The sequence below is a fragment of the Nelumbo lutea genome, chromosome 7 (genome assembly GCF_056320005.1).
Source record: "Nelumbo lutea isolate HS-2025 chromosome 7, American lotus-T2T, whole genome shotgun sequence".
In the NCBI taxonomy this organism is placed as follows: Eukaryota; Viridiplantae; Streptophyta; class Magnoliopsida; order Proteales; family Nelumbonaceae; genus Nelumbo; species Nelumbo lutea.
Window position 1 is genome coordinate 6,786,932 of NC_142690.1, and position 14,730 is coordinate 6,801,661.

At 37.7% G+C, this 14,730-nt stretch overlaps 2 long non-coding RNA genes and 1 pseudogene across 2 annotated transcripts; 2 read left to right on the forward strand and 1 right to left on the reverse strand.

Annotated features, from left to right (window-relative positions):
* Positions 1–559: 559 nt before the first annotated feature.
* On the forward strand, positions 560–1,150 carry LOC148844869 (putative disease resistance protein RGA3 pseudogene; annotated as a pseudogene).
* A 984-nt stretch (positions 1,151–2,134) lies between these two features.
* Positions 2,135–3,617, reverse strand: LOC148844870 (uncharacterized). Its single transcript, XR_016101912.1, has 2 exons — positions 3,331–3,617; positions 2,135–3,193 (listed from the first exon to the last, which is right to left on the reverse strand). It is a non-coding gene; the product is annotated as an uncharacterized LOC148844870 (long non-coding RNA).
* On the forward strand, positions 2,985–5,409 carry LOC148844871 (uncharacterized). Its single transcript, XR_016101911.1, has 3 exons — positions 2,985–3,837; positions 3,969–4,101; positions 5,194–5,409. It is a non-coding gene; the product is annotated as an uncharacterized LOC148844871 (long non-coding RNA).
* Positions 5,410–14,730: the final 9,321 nt, after the last annotated feature.

The following is a 14,730-nucleotide window of genomic DNA, read 5'->3' on the forward strand; positions in this document are numbered from 1 at the left end:
ATTAGGGCCTTAAAGTATTATCTGTTAGAATCCCATTTTTTTTAAGCCATGGACTATGTGCCCCAAATTATTATTATTATTATTATTATACAACTGTTCATACTTTTGTCTTTTTATATATGATGAACCAATCACCTTCACAAAGTTCGGAGACGACAGGTGGTAATTCACCGTAGCAAGAGAAAGGAGGTACGCAACTTCTTTTCTAGTTCAAATCCTCTGAAATTTCGTTTAAAGATGGGTTGTAAAATAAAAAAAAAAAAAATCAGGGGCATACTTGATAAGATTGCATCAGATATATCCAAGTTCAACCTCAGGGAGAGGCTTGTAGACAACAGGCCTTCTACCCACGTCTGAGGTTATCGGACGAGAAAAGGATAAAGAGGAGATTGTAAAGCTTTTACTTAGCAGTTGTGATGATGAAGATAAGGAGAAGGTTGGCATAATAGCGATAGTTGGGATGGGGGGTTAGGGAAGACCACAGTGGCTCAGTTGGTTTACAATGAACCTAGTGTTGTAAACCACTTCACCAACCTAAGAATGTGGGTGTGCTTGTCGGATGAGTTTGATGTTAAGAAGCTGGCAGAAAATTATAAGAAGTGCCACCAATGCAGAGTGTCCCAACTTAGATTTGGATCAATTGCAAGCTCGCCTTCGATCAGAATTGGATGGAAAGAGATACTTATTGGTGTTGGACGACGTGTGGAATGAGGATCAAGGGAAGTGGGATAGGTTGAAAGTTTTGTTGGTGGGTTGTGGTTGTATGGTGGGAAGTAAGATCATAGTAACAACCCGAAGCAAAAGGGTGGAATCCATCATGCGTACAGCTGGGAACCAGCAATCATACCAGTTGGCAGGGTTGAGTGAGGGGGAGTGTTGGTCTTTGTTCAAGAAATGGGCATTTGAACAAGGAGAAGAAAAGAAGCATCCAGAGATTATAAAGATTGGAAATGAAATTGTAAAGAAGTGTGAAGGGGTGCCACTAGCAGCAAGGACTCTTGGGGGTACACTGCGGTTTAAGAGAAGTGAGAGGGAATGGGTGCAGGTGGGAGATAGTAAAATTTGGAAAATAAGAGAGGACGAAGAGGATGAGAATAACCGAATTATGAAAGCATTGAAGTTGAGCTATATCATCTGCCATCCCAACTGAGACAATGCTTTGCGCGTTGTTCCTTGTTTCCAAAGGATTATGAGATAAAGAAGGAGACGTTGATCCAATTATGGATGGCGCAGGGGTTCATTGATAATATCCAAAGTACGACATCTACAGGGGTGGTGGTGGGTATGGAGGAGGTCCAGGAGGATATAGGCGAGCAATATTTCAATGATTTAGTACGGAGGTCCTTCTTTCAAGATGTTGAGAAAAATTTTCGAGGCAGGATAATCTGTAAAATGCATGATCTAGTCCATGACCTTGCACAGTTAGTTGGGGAGGATGGGAGTTATGGGGTTATGGAGGGTCAACGGCAGTCCACTTCTCTTCCACCGAAACTAACACTAGTAGTAGTCAATGCTTGTCTAAACTTAAGAAAGTGCGGACGCTATTTTCTCTATCTTATCATCATTATTATGAGGAGGTGTTATCAGCCGCATCTGTCACTACAATAACTTCAAATTTCAGTTGCTTACGGGTGTTGAAGGATTAAGGAGTTGCAAAGATCCATAGGAAAATTGAAGCACTTGAGCTACTTGGATCTCTCTTCCAACAATTAATGATATTACAACACTCCCCTCCATTTTTACTCTCCAAAATTTGCAGACCCTAAAATTCAATGAGTGTTGGAATCTAGAAGAATTGCCCGAAGATATTGGAAACATGAGTAGCCTAAGACATATTGACCTCTCTTGGTGTCAGAGTATTACACAACTTCCTGCTTCTATTATCAAACTGCAGAATTTGCACACATTGGATCTCCACGGGTGTTGGGGTGTTAAAAAATTTCCAAAAGATTTTTTGGAAAACTAACCATGTTGAGAAAGTTTGACGTATTTCCCTGTGGGTGTGGGTGAGGATGAGGAGGGAACTCCATGCGCAACACTATGGGAGTTGCATGGCCTCAAACACCTCAGCGATTATTTATGGATTAGAGGACTTGAAAATGTCAGAGATGACTGGGATGTGGAGCAAGCAAACTTTAAGGACAAACCATACCTTACTTCTTTGACATTATGGTGGAAAAATGATGATCAGTACGATGACGATGCAGATGCAATAATAAAAGCACGACACCAAGAAAAGGTGTTAGAAGGATTACACCCACATCCTAATCTTAAAGAGTTGGCGATAAATGGATATGGAGGGATCAAGTTGTTTCCTTCTTCGATCACAAATTCCTCCTTCCTTATTCAGAGTCTAGTTCAACTTACATTATCCAAATGTAACAGATGCAAATCTCTAGAGTTGTTTGGTCCACTCCCTTTCCTTGAGATTTTTGAACTATCTCAATCGACAGCCCTGAAGAAGATTATTGTTAATATATCAAATGGTCAAGAAGGTCAATTAGGAGGAGAATTCGAAGCATCATCATCAGCATCAACGTCATCCCCAAACTATTCCCATCATTAAAGAAACTCTATCTCTGGGGCATGCCTAATTTGGACGAATGGTCATCTACTGCTATTTTATTATCGGCTGAAGGAGTAGGAGCAGGAGACATTAATGAGAATGGTGATGATGTAAAAGGAGAAGCAACAAAGGCAGCAGTAGCAGAGTCACCAAATCTCCACCTTTCTTCAATATCCTTCCTTCGCCTTTCCTTTTTGGTAATATGGGACTGCCCTAAATTGAAAACCATTCCTTGTCCTAGAACAACTATTGAAGAAATGGAACCGCGTGGATGTAATATCCAACTATTAGAATCGGCCAGTGGGGCTGATGATGAGCAACGCCAAGGCCGAGGGGAGGAGTACGATTGAAAATCAATTTCAGATGGCCACAACCCCATCATCAACTTCCTCTCATCATATTCATCCTCAATACTTGTTCAACAACACCACTACTTCTCCACCAGAGAATGACCATGACCATGAGGAGGCAATGCCAGGCTTCATTTCTCTCCGAACGCTTCAAATTGGAGATTGCTCGACTTTGTCTCAATTACGAGGCTTGCATTACCTCACCACCCTTGAGAACCTATATATTGCAGATTGTCCAGTGCTTCTTTCGTTGGACGGAATCCAAGCTCTTACTGCCCTGAAAATATTAGACATCAGAAGACTTTCAAAATTACAGAGGCTACCACAAGAGATGAGAGGCTTGATTTCTCTCCAACAACTTGTTATTACAGATTGTTCGAGTTTGTCTCAATTACAAGGTTTGCAATATCTCACCGTCCTTGAGAAGCTACAGATTGAAAAATGCCAAGAGCTTCTTTCGTTGGAGGGAATTCAAGGTCTTACTGCCTTGAAAGAGCTAAGTATTGAAAGGCTTCCAAAATTGGAGGAGCTGCGACTGGAAAACCTCCAATCTCTCCGACACCTTCGTATTTCTAACTGTCCCTCCAATAATCCTTCAAGTCTACTCGAGGGGCTTCAAAGCCTCCCATTACTTCACTATCTCAAAATTGGGGATATCCATGGAAACCTCACATCTCTTCAACATCTCAGACTCTATCGTCTCCCTAAGCTGGCATCTCTACCGGAAGGAATGAAGCGCTTGAATGGTTGTTCCTGTTTAACGGAACGATGCTCAAGGGAGACTGGTCAAGATTGGCCAAAAACATCTCATGTCCCGGATATTACGATAATATGATACTACATGAAATTAAGGGATTTTTCCGATTGATGCTCTACCGTAGCTTTCATCCATAACACAACCCTCTCTTTTTCTTTGTTCAGGTTCGTCGTGATGCAAAACCTTCTCTTATCTTATCATAATCAATTCATTGGACTTGTACATTCTTTTACTTTGCTCTTTTAAGAATTTGAATACGTTGGCTTCTCTTTTTGTTTCGATTCATCTATAGCAGGATTTATTGAAGGGCAGACCTTATTGAGCTGCTTCCATTATTTGTTGAGGCCTTCCAACTACTTCAATGCCTGAGCCTGAGGGCTTTTTTCTTTACAGAACATCTGACACTGTGACACATAATATATTCCAAGGTTTTAAACTTTTTCTCTATTTATTTTTCTTTTTATATACCATAGCTCTGTGTTAAGAAAAAATTACAAATGAGGATATGGGACATCCTTGTGCATTTTTTTTTTCGTTAATCCTCGGAATATACAAATATTTTAAATAAAATCCTAAATTATAGATTTTCTTTTTTCCTTTATCTCCTACTTATTGGTTCGCTATGTCCTTTGTTTGAGTTTGAGATCTTGCTCTTGACATTTGAATCATGCATTTAAATTTTACACCCAGGACAAAAATCCAATGAAAAAATTTCTCCCGAATCGATTGAATTTTATAGTTTTCATAACCTAAAACTATTTTAAATTCCTTTAATGGATTTAGATACTAGATGAGCGCACAAATAATGTTTTCTCTGTTTATCAGTTCTCTGCACTAATGTTTGGTCTTTCTGTGATTTAGGAAAAGAAAAGTCTAGTGAATAGATTTAAATACTATAATCTGGTAACTCTGGTGAAATTTGATCATAATTTCTGGTTGTTCATTTGTGTACCCAAAAATTACATTGTGAATTCAGAGCAATAAAGATCAAAAAAAAAAAAAAAAAAGAAAGAAGAAGAAAAAGAAATCCGGGAAATAAGCAGGCTGCTGAGCATTTTAAAAAGATTTGATGAAAACTAATTTTTATATTACTTCTGAATGCTAGTTTTAGCACAAAATGAAAAGCTTCTGGACAGAGGTAACTGTCTATTTAAATATATCCACAGTGTCTACAAGCCACAGATCACAATCCATACCCTGTTAATTAGTTATCTGCACCAATGTTAATTAATTATCTTTGGTCAACAGCCCTATAATGTAATTTTAAGGGACAGAGGTAACTGTATTATTGGGTCTTACACATGACTACCAATGCATTGAAGATTAATTCCACAATAGTCCTGAACAACTAATGTTATATTTGGCTTATTTTCGAAGGAACATTTCCTTTATGTTTCCATTTTTAGTCAAGATACTGCTCTTCTTGGGGTGATCATGTTACAATTCTATCCATTTTTGGCTTATTAAGATGTGTCGGTTCATGACAAGAAAGAGAATTCTGAACATCTTTCAATTTACAGAGACTACATTCCGGGTTTCATTCAGCAGTGACTATCCAAGGTTGAGAGAAAGAATGCCAGTCTTCTTCATCATGTTCAGCAACTGTGCCTTTTTCTTGTCCTGTTAATTTGAATGTTTCCTTACTTTGGTTTTTTTGAATTTCCTTGTATCTCAGATAATTGTGCTCTATTCATTGAGTTTTTATGTAATAAAATAGAGAAAACCTACTTGTGACATGCGTGCATGTAAGAGTGGTAATTTGGATTTTGATAAAAAAAAGGGGCAATTTTCCGGTGCCTGCTGTAGCAACTGATGTTTACGGTTTACCTGTTGGTGCTTCCACTTCTGCGAAGAAAAACAATAGAAAAGAAGGTAGCTGACCATCTTGGCAATCCATAAACACCCACCATGTATCCTGCCTTGGTTGAGTGGTACAGCTGACACTCAGGACAGATTTTTTGCCTTAATTTAATAAAGTTTCTTATTTAGCTTTTTATGAAGCAAAAAGATTTTTTTTTTCAGTCTTCAATATTGTTTCGATCTGGTTGTCTTCCTTGATCATGAGAAAAGCAATTCTTTTTAATCTATTTTTTTTCCTGTTGAAGTTAAGTGCATCTCAAGAGTCTAATTAGGCAGAAAATAAAGGGGATCATGAGATCACTGAACCTTCAAATCCTTAATTATTTGTTGTGGAGTATTGTTTTTCTCTTCCCCCTTCATTGCCCAGATGAGGGCTGAACTTAAAGTTAGATATTGGTTCTAACTGCTTCTCAGGTTTGATGGCCTGTTTGACACATAGAAGGTGATTAGTGCAACTGTTAATTTAGGCCCTTGTTTCTACTCTTCCATTATTAACACCTGGAAGTAGGCAACTGGCTTTGGATCCTACAGACTAGGTATTATTTCTCACTTTGCTAATTGGAGAATTCTACCATTACAATGATTTAAGACCAAGAGCTCTCACGGAGGAGAACGTGAGACGCTTTTCCACATCTAGCTGGGGTAGAGGCTTAATTGGGGAGTTAATTCCATCAACTTATGCCACGTGGCAAAAACTCTTGATACTAAAATTTTGACACTTCAGCAAGTGCGATATAAAACAGGGAGAGCCCTGTAGACAGAACAGGCTATCGAAATGAAGCATCCAGTAAGAGTTAAAGTCTCTAAGGTCAAACCGTCATCCTCTAGTAAAGGGTGTTGGTAAACACGAGAGACAGATGAATTATTTTAGTGATTTCCACTATACAGTTTTCACAGCTTTGATTTCTCAAGCCTGCCAATCAGTTGGAATTTCAACTAATTAATGACTAGTTGTGGGATGGGAAGAGTGAAGTCTTATTTGGATTAGCTGAACACGATGACTGTTTGGCTGGCTGTGAAACCAATAATGAGGTTCCCCGCTAGTAATTAATTCATGAGCCCCACTGTAAAATATGCGAGTCTGTAAAATATGCGAGTCTCATGTATTTTCCTTCTAATTGCCTAGGTGAGAAAAGAAAGGAGGGAAGAGTGAAGTCTTATTTGGATTAGCTGAACACGATGACTGTTTGGCTGGCTGTGAAATCAATAATGAGGTTCCCCGCTAGTAATTAATTCATGAGCCCCACTGTAAAATATGCGAGTCTCATGTATTTTCCTTCTAATTGCCCAGGTGAGAAAAGAAAGGAGGGAAGAGTGAAGTCTTATTTGGATTAGCTGAACACGATGACTGTTTGGCTGGCTGTGAAACCAATAATGAGGTTCCCCGCTAGTAATTAATTCATGAGCCCCACTGTAAAATATGCGAGTCTCATGTATTTTCCTTCTAATTGCCCAGGTGAGAAAAGAAAGGAGGGAAGGGGTTCCCAACTGCTTCTCATGTTTTCCCTCTAATTGACAGAATATTTGGCACACAGAAGGTGATATGCTGTTTATTACTTATTTTGGCTCATTTTTTCTACCCTTCCATTCAACACCTGAAATCACTTTTTTCGGCTTTTTTCATGCATGCCTCAAGGCTTAATATCACTTGAGCTGAGCTTATTTCCATGCAAGAATTAAAATGGGCAAACAAGAAAGCTTTTGTCACAAAATTGGTTTAAATATGTCTCACGTATTATAAACTCAACAGATTTCACCCAATTACCCATTATACAGTGAAATAACAGAGTCATGGGCAAAATGATAATAAAACAATACGAGGTTTGAGGTTGCCTTATTTCCAAAAAAATGAAACAAGGTTGCCTTAACTGGTGGGAAACTAAACCCATGCCAATTTAGAGGATACCTTATCTGCCTTAGTTGGAGAGGTAAATATGTGCTTTAAGTAGCAATTGTTAGTGTTTGAGAAAACAAAACCATTCAGATTGTCGAACACCCCCAGCGGCTATTAGTCGATATATGATTTTGTTTTTTCATAGTAAAGAAAAACAATTGCAACAACAGAGTTACCAAAAAAATTGCTTCTAGTAACGTGACAATTGATTTTGTTTCAAAAAAACAAAACCATAACCCTTGGAGAATCATTGTTCTTGTCCCATTTAAGAGAAAATTCCTATATGCGCCCTTCACTAACAGATTAAAAAATGGAAGACTCTGACCGATATCAGAATGCATTTCGTTTATCCCAAATTCGAGCACACATGGTACTATGGTAGTAGTTTTTAACTTTTTTTTTTTGCAAGGGTAGAAAAGTTTCAAACAATAATGTTGTTGTTTATTTTTATTTCTGATAAAGAAAATATATGAAGAGGAAAAGGAAAAACAGAGAAACAGAACAGGCTGAAAACTGTAGGCACAAGATCCTATAAGCACACACAACTAAGGATATAAAACATGGGAAATGGCTGTGGATAATCCCTTTACCATCATGACCCAAAATTCCTAATAATCAAGATGGTGGGTTTCCATACCATTACCCCTTCTATGGAAGCAAAGTTCAAGTATACCTTGTGTTTGGGCAGAAGTGTATCAATACAAAAAAGCATTACAGTGCTTCATTCAAAAGGAACAATAAATATTACAGTACTTCGAAATACAAAAGATCGAGAAACACTTAAAACGGGGTGTATCACATCAAAATTTTGATCCTTAAATGGAAGCAGCATTACAGTGTCTATTAAGAAACAAAAGGAACAATTGTTGTTTCTCTTTGAAATGCTGCTGGCATTTTGAGGTTAAATGTTTAGTTTTTTAGTTGAGACTGTTTGAAGAAACAATCCAATGACATGATTCTTAGTTGGCATCCTACATGGCAATGTAGGGACATACTCTAGTGCATCACATATTAGCAAAGATGAATATACACCATCAAATATTTATAAGTACTATTTTCAAAACAATTGCTTTTTTTTTTTTTTTTGTTCTATGCTTCAAAAATCATTGGATCTGCATCAATATGTCAATCTATATGTGTAATAATAAACCAATCATTAGAAAACATTTATTTCTGTATTTGACCATCGAATGAGAGTTAACATAATACCGTGGTGTTATATTGAACCTAAACATTTCATTTAAAATTTCCGATTAATATCTTGTAATTTGGGCTTAGTGTCACTTTGTTCTCTAAATTTTAAAATGCGATAATTCAATACTCGAACTTTTAAAGCGTGACAATCCAGAACCTGTTGTTAACTTACTGTTAACCAGTCGTTAAGTGGTATTTGAAAAAGACACAAATGCCCTTCGAGTGTCATCTAATTTTCTTTATCAGCCATCCAAATATTAACAAAAAATTAACGGTCCAAAATCTTTGCCTCTTCTATTCAAGTAAGTTAGGGTCACCAAAATGCCCACTCAAATGTGACCTCAACTTTCTTAAGTGTTTCTCGATACCCCCATGCACCCCCCCCCTCCCCACTCACACAGGGGAACAACAAAGATACCACACTTAGTAAATCTCACTTAAGTGTTTATTGATAGAAGACATTCTATCAAGACACAGGGGGCTGAACATTAAAGTAGCCAACTATCCATTTCACTTGTTTTTTGATACCATGACTTCTATCAAGAAACAATGGTGTTAAAGTACAGGAAGAATCAAGTTATACCTTATAAAATGCTCCTATGATTTTACCATCACTTACATCTTTAAAACACCATGTACATGATTGAAATGACCCATAAAACAAGTATGAGTCGACATGACACCCTGTCAAAAAGATAGGGGGCTGAACCACAGAATGAAAACTACCAATTCCCATCCAAGGACATTACTAAGTTGAATATCACAGTGCTTATTGACAAGTTCACGCTCGTCAATAAGTAGAGGTGCTATCAATATACCCAAACAAATTTTTCTGTACACAAAGTTTGCAAAGCATCTCATCAAGAGCAGGAACGATCACCAGACCTAACGCGAAAAGATTAGGATACTACAACATCTACAAATCTTGTTCATCATTGCCCCATCACGAAACTCCAAAGTAAACACGATGACAAAAATGCTAATTAGTAAGTTTTCACTTACCAATAAGCAATGGGGCTAATGTAGGTACATAGTGGTCACTAAGACCATCAGAGTACAAAGGGTGCTAAACTAATACTACACGGATGCCTACGATGAATCCATAACCCATCGCGCGTTTGCGATGAGTTCATTGCAAATTTGTGATGAATTCATACGCGAAACAGATTGCGATGAGCTTTGGCCTATACAGGTATAGAACTATTGTAGATCGGTAATAAATATTAGAAACACGTGTGTCTATAAATTTTGCGAATGACAAGATGCCCCGTAGGCCTACTAAAGGCAAGCAATGCAAATAACGATGCCACCCACGCCATGTCAGCGTAAAAGGGTCACAAAAAGAAATAGTGTATGTAGAGAATCCTTAAGGGAAAGGAAGCCCTATCTTCGAAGAATCTCATTGGACACGTGGCAAAACCCCAATAATGCTCCCTTAATAGTCAAACATAAAGGAAAAATCTCCTTTCCTAACAGGAAAGTCTCCTTTTAAGTCCTTCTCCTTATAGCCATGGCTTATCTCTATAAAAAATGAGAGCAACTCTTCCCTAAGGGGAGAAAAAATGATTATACAACCTTGACCTAGGGTTTCTCAAAAGGATTTTCTCCTGTCTCTCCTCTCTTCCTCTCTCTTCCCCACATCTTCTCTCTTGTAGTACACATTTTACACACGACCCAAAGTGTCACTTGTATCTACTTACTACAAAAGACAAATAAAAGTTGTTCTCGATTCGTTTACCAAGATATCAAAAGCCTTTTAACTTTTTCAACTTTTTCGTTTACCGAGATACCAAAACCCTTCTTTTCTATATATCTCTTCACCCCTCTTTCTCCTCCCTCTCCATCTTTTCCTTTCTCACACTTAGGATGAATCCGGTTACGTTTATTGAGTAAATAGTGCCACATAGGTGCCCCATCAGCAAAGGCCTCATTAATTAGATTTGTACATATTGATGTTTGCAAACATCGATTTTTGTGCGCCTCTCCCATTTTAGGAAGCTTCATTTTGGAGCTTCCTGAAACGAGTAGGCTTTTACTGGCACTTTACTAATGTAGTGCCTAAGGGTGCCCATGTGTCATAAATGCCCTCATTAATTGCTTTTCTCGGTTTTGCAGCGACACAAGTACAAAACATTTATTCAATAAACATAAATGGAACCAAATACTTTGGAAAAAATTTCTTCAACACCTTTCATTTTGGCGCTTAGGATGAAAAAATTTAGAGAGAAAGTAAGAAGAACTAGCTTCTATCAAAGACCAAAGGGCTTCTGAAGATTAAACTTCAACTTCTGTCGCTTGGGGCCATCATCCAAGATTTCTTGCTCTTCCTTTTTGTTCTCTCTGTCTCATTCTCTATCTCCTATTTCTTCTATCTTTTGGAGTTTGGGTTTTTTGTCTAATTTCTTTCTTGTTTTAAATTTTTTGAGGCTTTTTTTTTCATTGTTAACAAGTGATGATTTTATTTTTTGAGTTTTTTGTTTTTGTTTACATGCGATTGTTGTTTCTCCTCTTTATTTTGGTTTTTAGATTTATAGTTTTCTCTACAAAATTAGTTATAATCAAATATTCGACATTTTAATTGAAATCGTATCCAGTTGGGATTTTTGAATATCTGACGGAATTCAAATCGAATTTGAATCACTTATTATGTAATCGGAATCGAGTTCGAACATGGCCTAATTCAATTCAAATTCGCTTCATTTACAGGCCTAGACACATGCACATCTCAGCATGCATTAGGAGATGTTCCCAATAAACAATTGGATTGGGCATGGGGCAAGTGTGGGGTGCACTCAGTGGGGCACTGATGTGAACTCCCCTGTTATGTGGTGCCTGCACAAAAACCAGAGTTCACGCCCCATAATGCTCCATAGCACATTCCGACCTTGTATTGAGAATACTTCCCGATAATAAATATGGGAGATGATGAAACATCATTGGGAGATGTTCCCAATACAAGGTCGAGATGTGATGTGGGGCATTGTGGTGTGCTGATGTGAACTCCAAAACCCGAGGCAAGTATTGGCACTTGCATTTAGGTGCCCATTACAATAAATAAGCAATGATAGATGTGCTACAAGGTAAAATAAAAGGGTAACACAGCAATTCATATATCCATAAATCTCCACAACCATTGATTTTTCCGATCTTCTACACTTGATTTGAGTTCACATCTCCGCCCCACAACGTCTCACAGCACATTGCCGCCGTGTATTGAGTACATCTCCCGATAATAATACCAGAATCGATGATGTCATCATCATCAGAAGATGTTCCCAATACACAACTGAGATGTGCTGTGAGTCATTGTGGGGCGGCCCCTTATGGGACCGAGATGTGATCTCACTTGATTTGTGCTAAGTTGTACATTAACCAATGAGAATTCATCAAAATTTATGGGATGGTTTTGATTGGTGAAACTTTAAACTGTGAGACATTCCTGTATCATACCCGCACACACACATGTTTTATAATTTAATCAATCAAAACCATCCTGTGAATTTTGATAATGGTTAACTTAGCTCAAATGGTTAAGTGCAGCAGATCGATCCGGACTCTATTTCTCAAACCCAGCCATCCATACGTGACAATCAACTCATCTATGGTATGTTGGAAAGAGTGTGGGCCTGTTTCTGGGCCAACCCCTTTCGAGTTGCCACCTCTTCTCATGAGCGTCCCATGCGTAGAGGCCACTTCTGGCCACCATCCATGCGCATGTACGGTAGCAGGCTGGATGCCTGATATCACCGTCGTTCCGAGAGTCGTATACCTTGTAGCTGCCCGACCTTAGGTATTTCTTCCCATACGCCACAAAACAATAGAATTTGGTGCCAGCGAAGACATCGTCCATGAAGCTCCAAGAAATTTTTTGGTTGGGACGAAGCCAGTGCAGGCCAATGTCGTTGTCCTTGGACCAGCATTGGATCCTCAGTGGAACATTTAACCCATTTTTCACGCTCACTACTCTTTTACCCAAATAGAAGCTGCCAAGAGATGGCTGGGCCATGGCTAATGCCAATATGAGAATATGAATAATACCAGTCACCCTGGCATTACCCATACTTTTAGATCAGATGGTTGTGGTTGATGCTGTGTTTGCTAATTAACTCTTGGTCCTCTACCTGTAACAGGAAAGCAATGGTGAATGGGTTTAAATGCTTTATATTCTTCTTTCCTTTTTGAAGTAAATTATGTTGGAAAAGATCTACCCATATGATGGTGTAAAAAAGATGCAACAAGCCAACAAGGGAGTTGATCAGATCCGGATTTATAATAAGAAGGAAATTAAATTGATTGTGGGTGAGCCCAAATAGCTATATATTTGATTTTTTTTTTGTTTTCCTAAAAATTACAAAAAAAAACAATAAAAATTTGAGGGATTGGAAAAGAAAGGGAAAAGAGAGTATAAGATGATGTGGACCCATGTGATGTGATGCATGGATTGGAATTAAAAGATGGCCATGTTCTATAAGGGAGTGATGAGATTCAGTCAGGAAAACTGAATTTGGTTTGGGTTAAATAGGCCCATGTTTGATTTTTTTTTTTTGTTAAAATTTCAAAAAAAAAAAAGGGTAAATTGCTGAAACCTCCCTGAAGTTTGGTAATTGCAATCATCTCCCCTGAATTTTCTGGCATAGTTGCAAGTAGGCCCCCCTCTGTTATTATCCTCCAAAACAAGACATAAAAATGTTCAAAATACTAATGTAGTTACTTTGACCAGAATGTTTATTTTCCAAGTTTCTCTGCCTGGGAATATCTACCCCAAACCCTTCTATCTGTTTTCTGAAATTGATTTATTTGTCAAAATTTCCCTTCATATAATCATTGAAAGGTAAAGGTACAACTTAAATTTTTTTTTCTTGTTTTCATAAAGTTTTTATGGCTTTTTTTGTGTAGAAATCAGCCTCAATAATAACTGCTTGCGAATGTGGGACTTCGTGCCTCTTTTTAGAGAATTCTAATATAAGGAGTCTATTGGCAACTGTGTTAGAAAGTTCAAGAGAGGTGATTGCAATTACGAAACTTCAGGGAAGGTTTTAGCAATAATCTAAAACTGAATGGGAGGTTTAAGCAATATACACAAAAATTTTATAAAATTTCAAGAGGTTCAAAAGAAAAGGGAGAAGAAAAGATAATGAGATGGGAAAAATCTATGATACCAGATAAACATGGTTCCAAAAGAGCTTTGACCAATCTAAGCACCCAACACCACTTGATTGGTCACCTCTTTTTATGATAATGTAAGTTTTTATAGTATCATGCCTTTTCTGATATCATGGTCGATATATTACTTTTTTACAATGGTGGTGTCAAAGTCCAGAGTGCAACTAGGCTAGAAACAAGGAGTGGGCTAAGCAACTTGTCAAGAGTGAATATGCTAGTGTTTTGTAAACATGGGCCCATATGGGGTGCATACCTTATTCGTATGGAATTAGACGTGTTCAGGCCCAAAGCTTGAGCCCAACCTGACCATTAGACCTAGATCTTGAGCTCAAGCCTAATGCTCATAGAAAGCCCAAAGCTTGACATGGAATTTGGTCAAAAAGAAATTTTTATTTTTTTACTCAAACAACAAAATTGATTTATTTATATTAAACTACTTAAAAACCCAAATTTTATGAAAAATCCCACTATGGTCCAAGAAAAGAGAAGAGAAACAAATAAAAATATAAAATATATTTTCTATTATATATAATTAATTATTAATTATATAAAATATTATTGGGCAGACTGGACTAGGGTTGGCCTAGCCCAAAAAAGTCAGGCCTAGTGTTTTAGATACGAACTTGAGCCCACCAGCCTAGAATTATGTCCAAGCTCAAAAAATAATAGGCTTGTTCATTCTTGATGGATTTACCTAACCCATCCAGTCCATAAGAGTGTGAAATGCCGTTTTATTAACCTTCATCATGTGAGTTCAAATTGTTCACAAACCTATTTGTAACATGGGTAATCACATACACCACATTTGCTTGGTATGTATGACCCACATATAAGGTTATTTGATGTGGCATTTCATGATCCACCAATTCCGGTAGGTGGAACATTGGGTAACACATCATTAAGGGGTCAGCTCTAATATATTTCCTCACGGATTATATAAAATTTA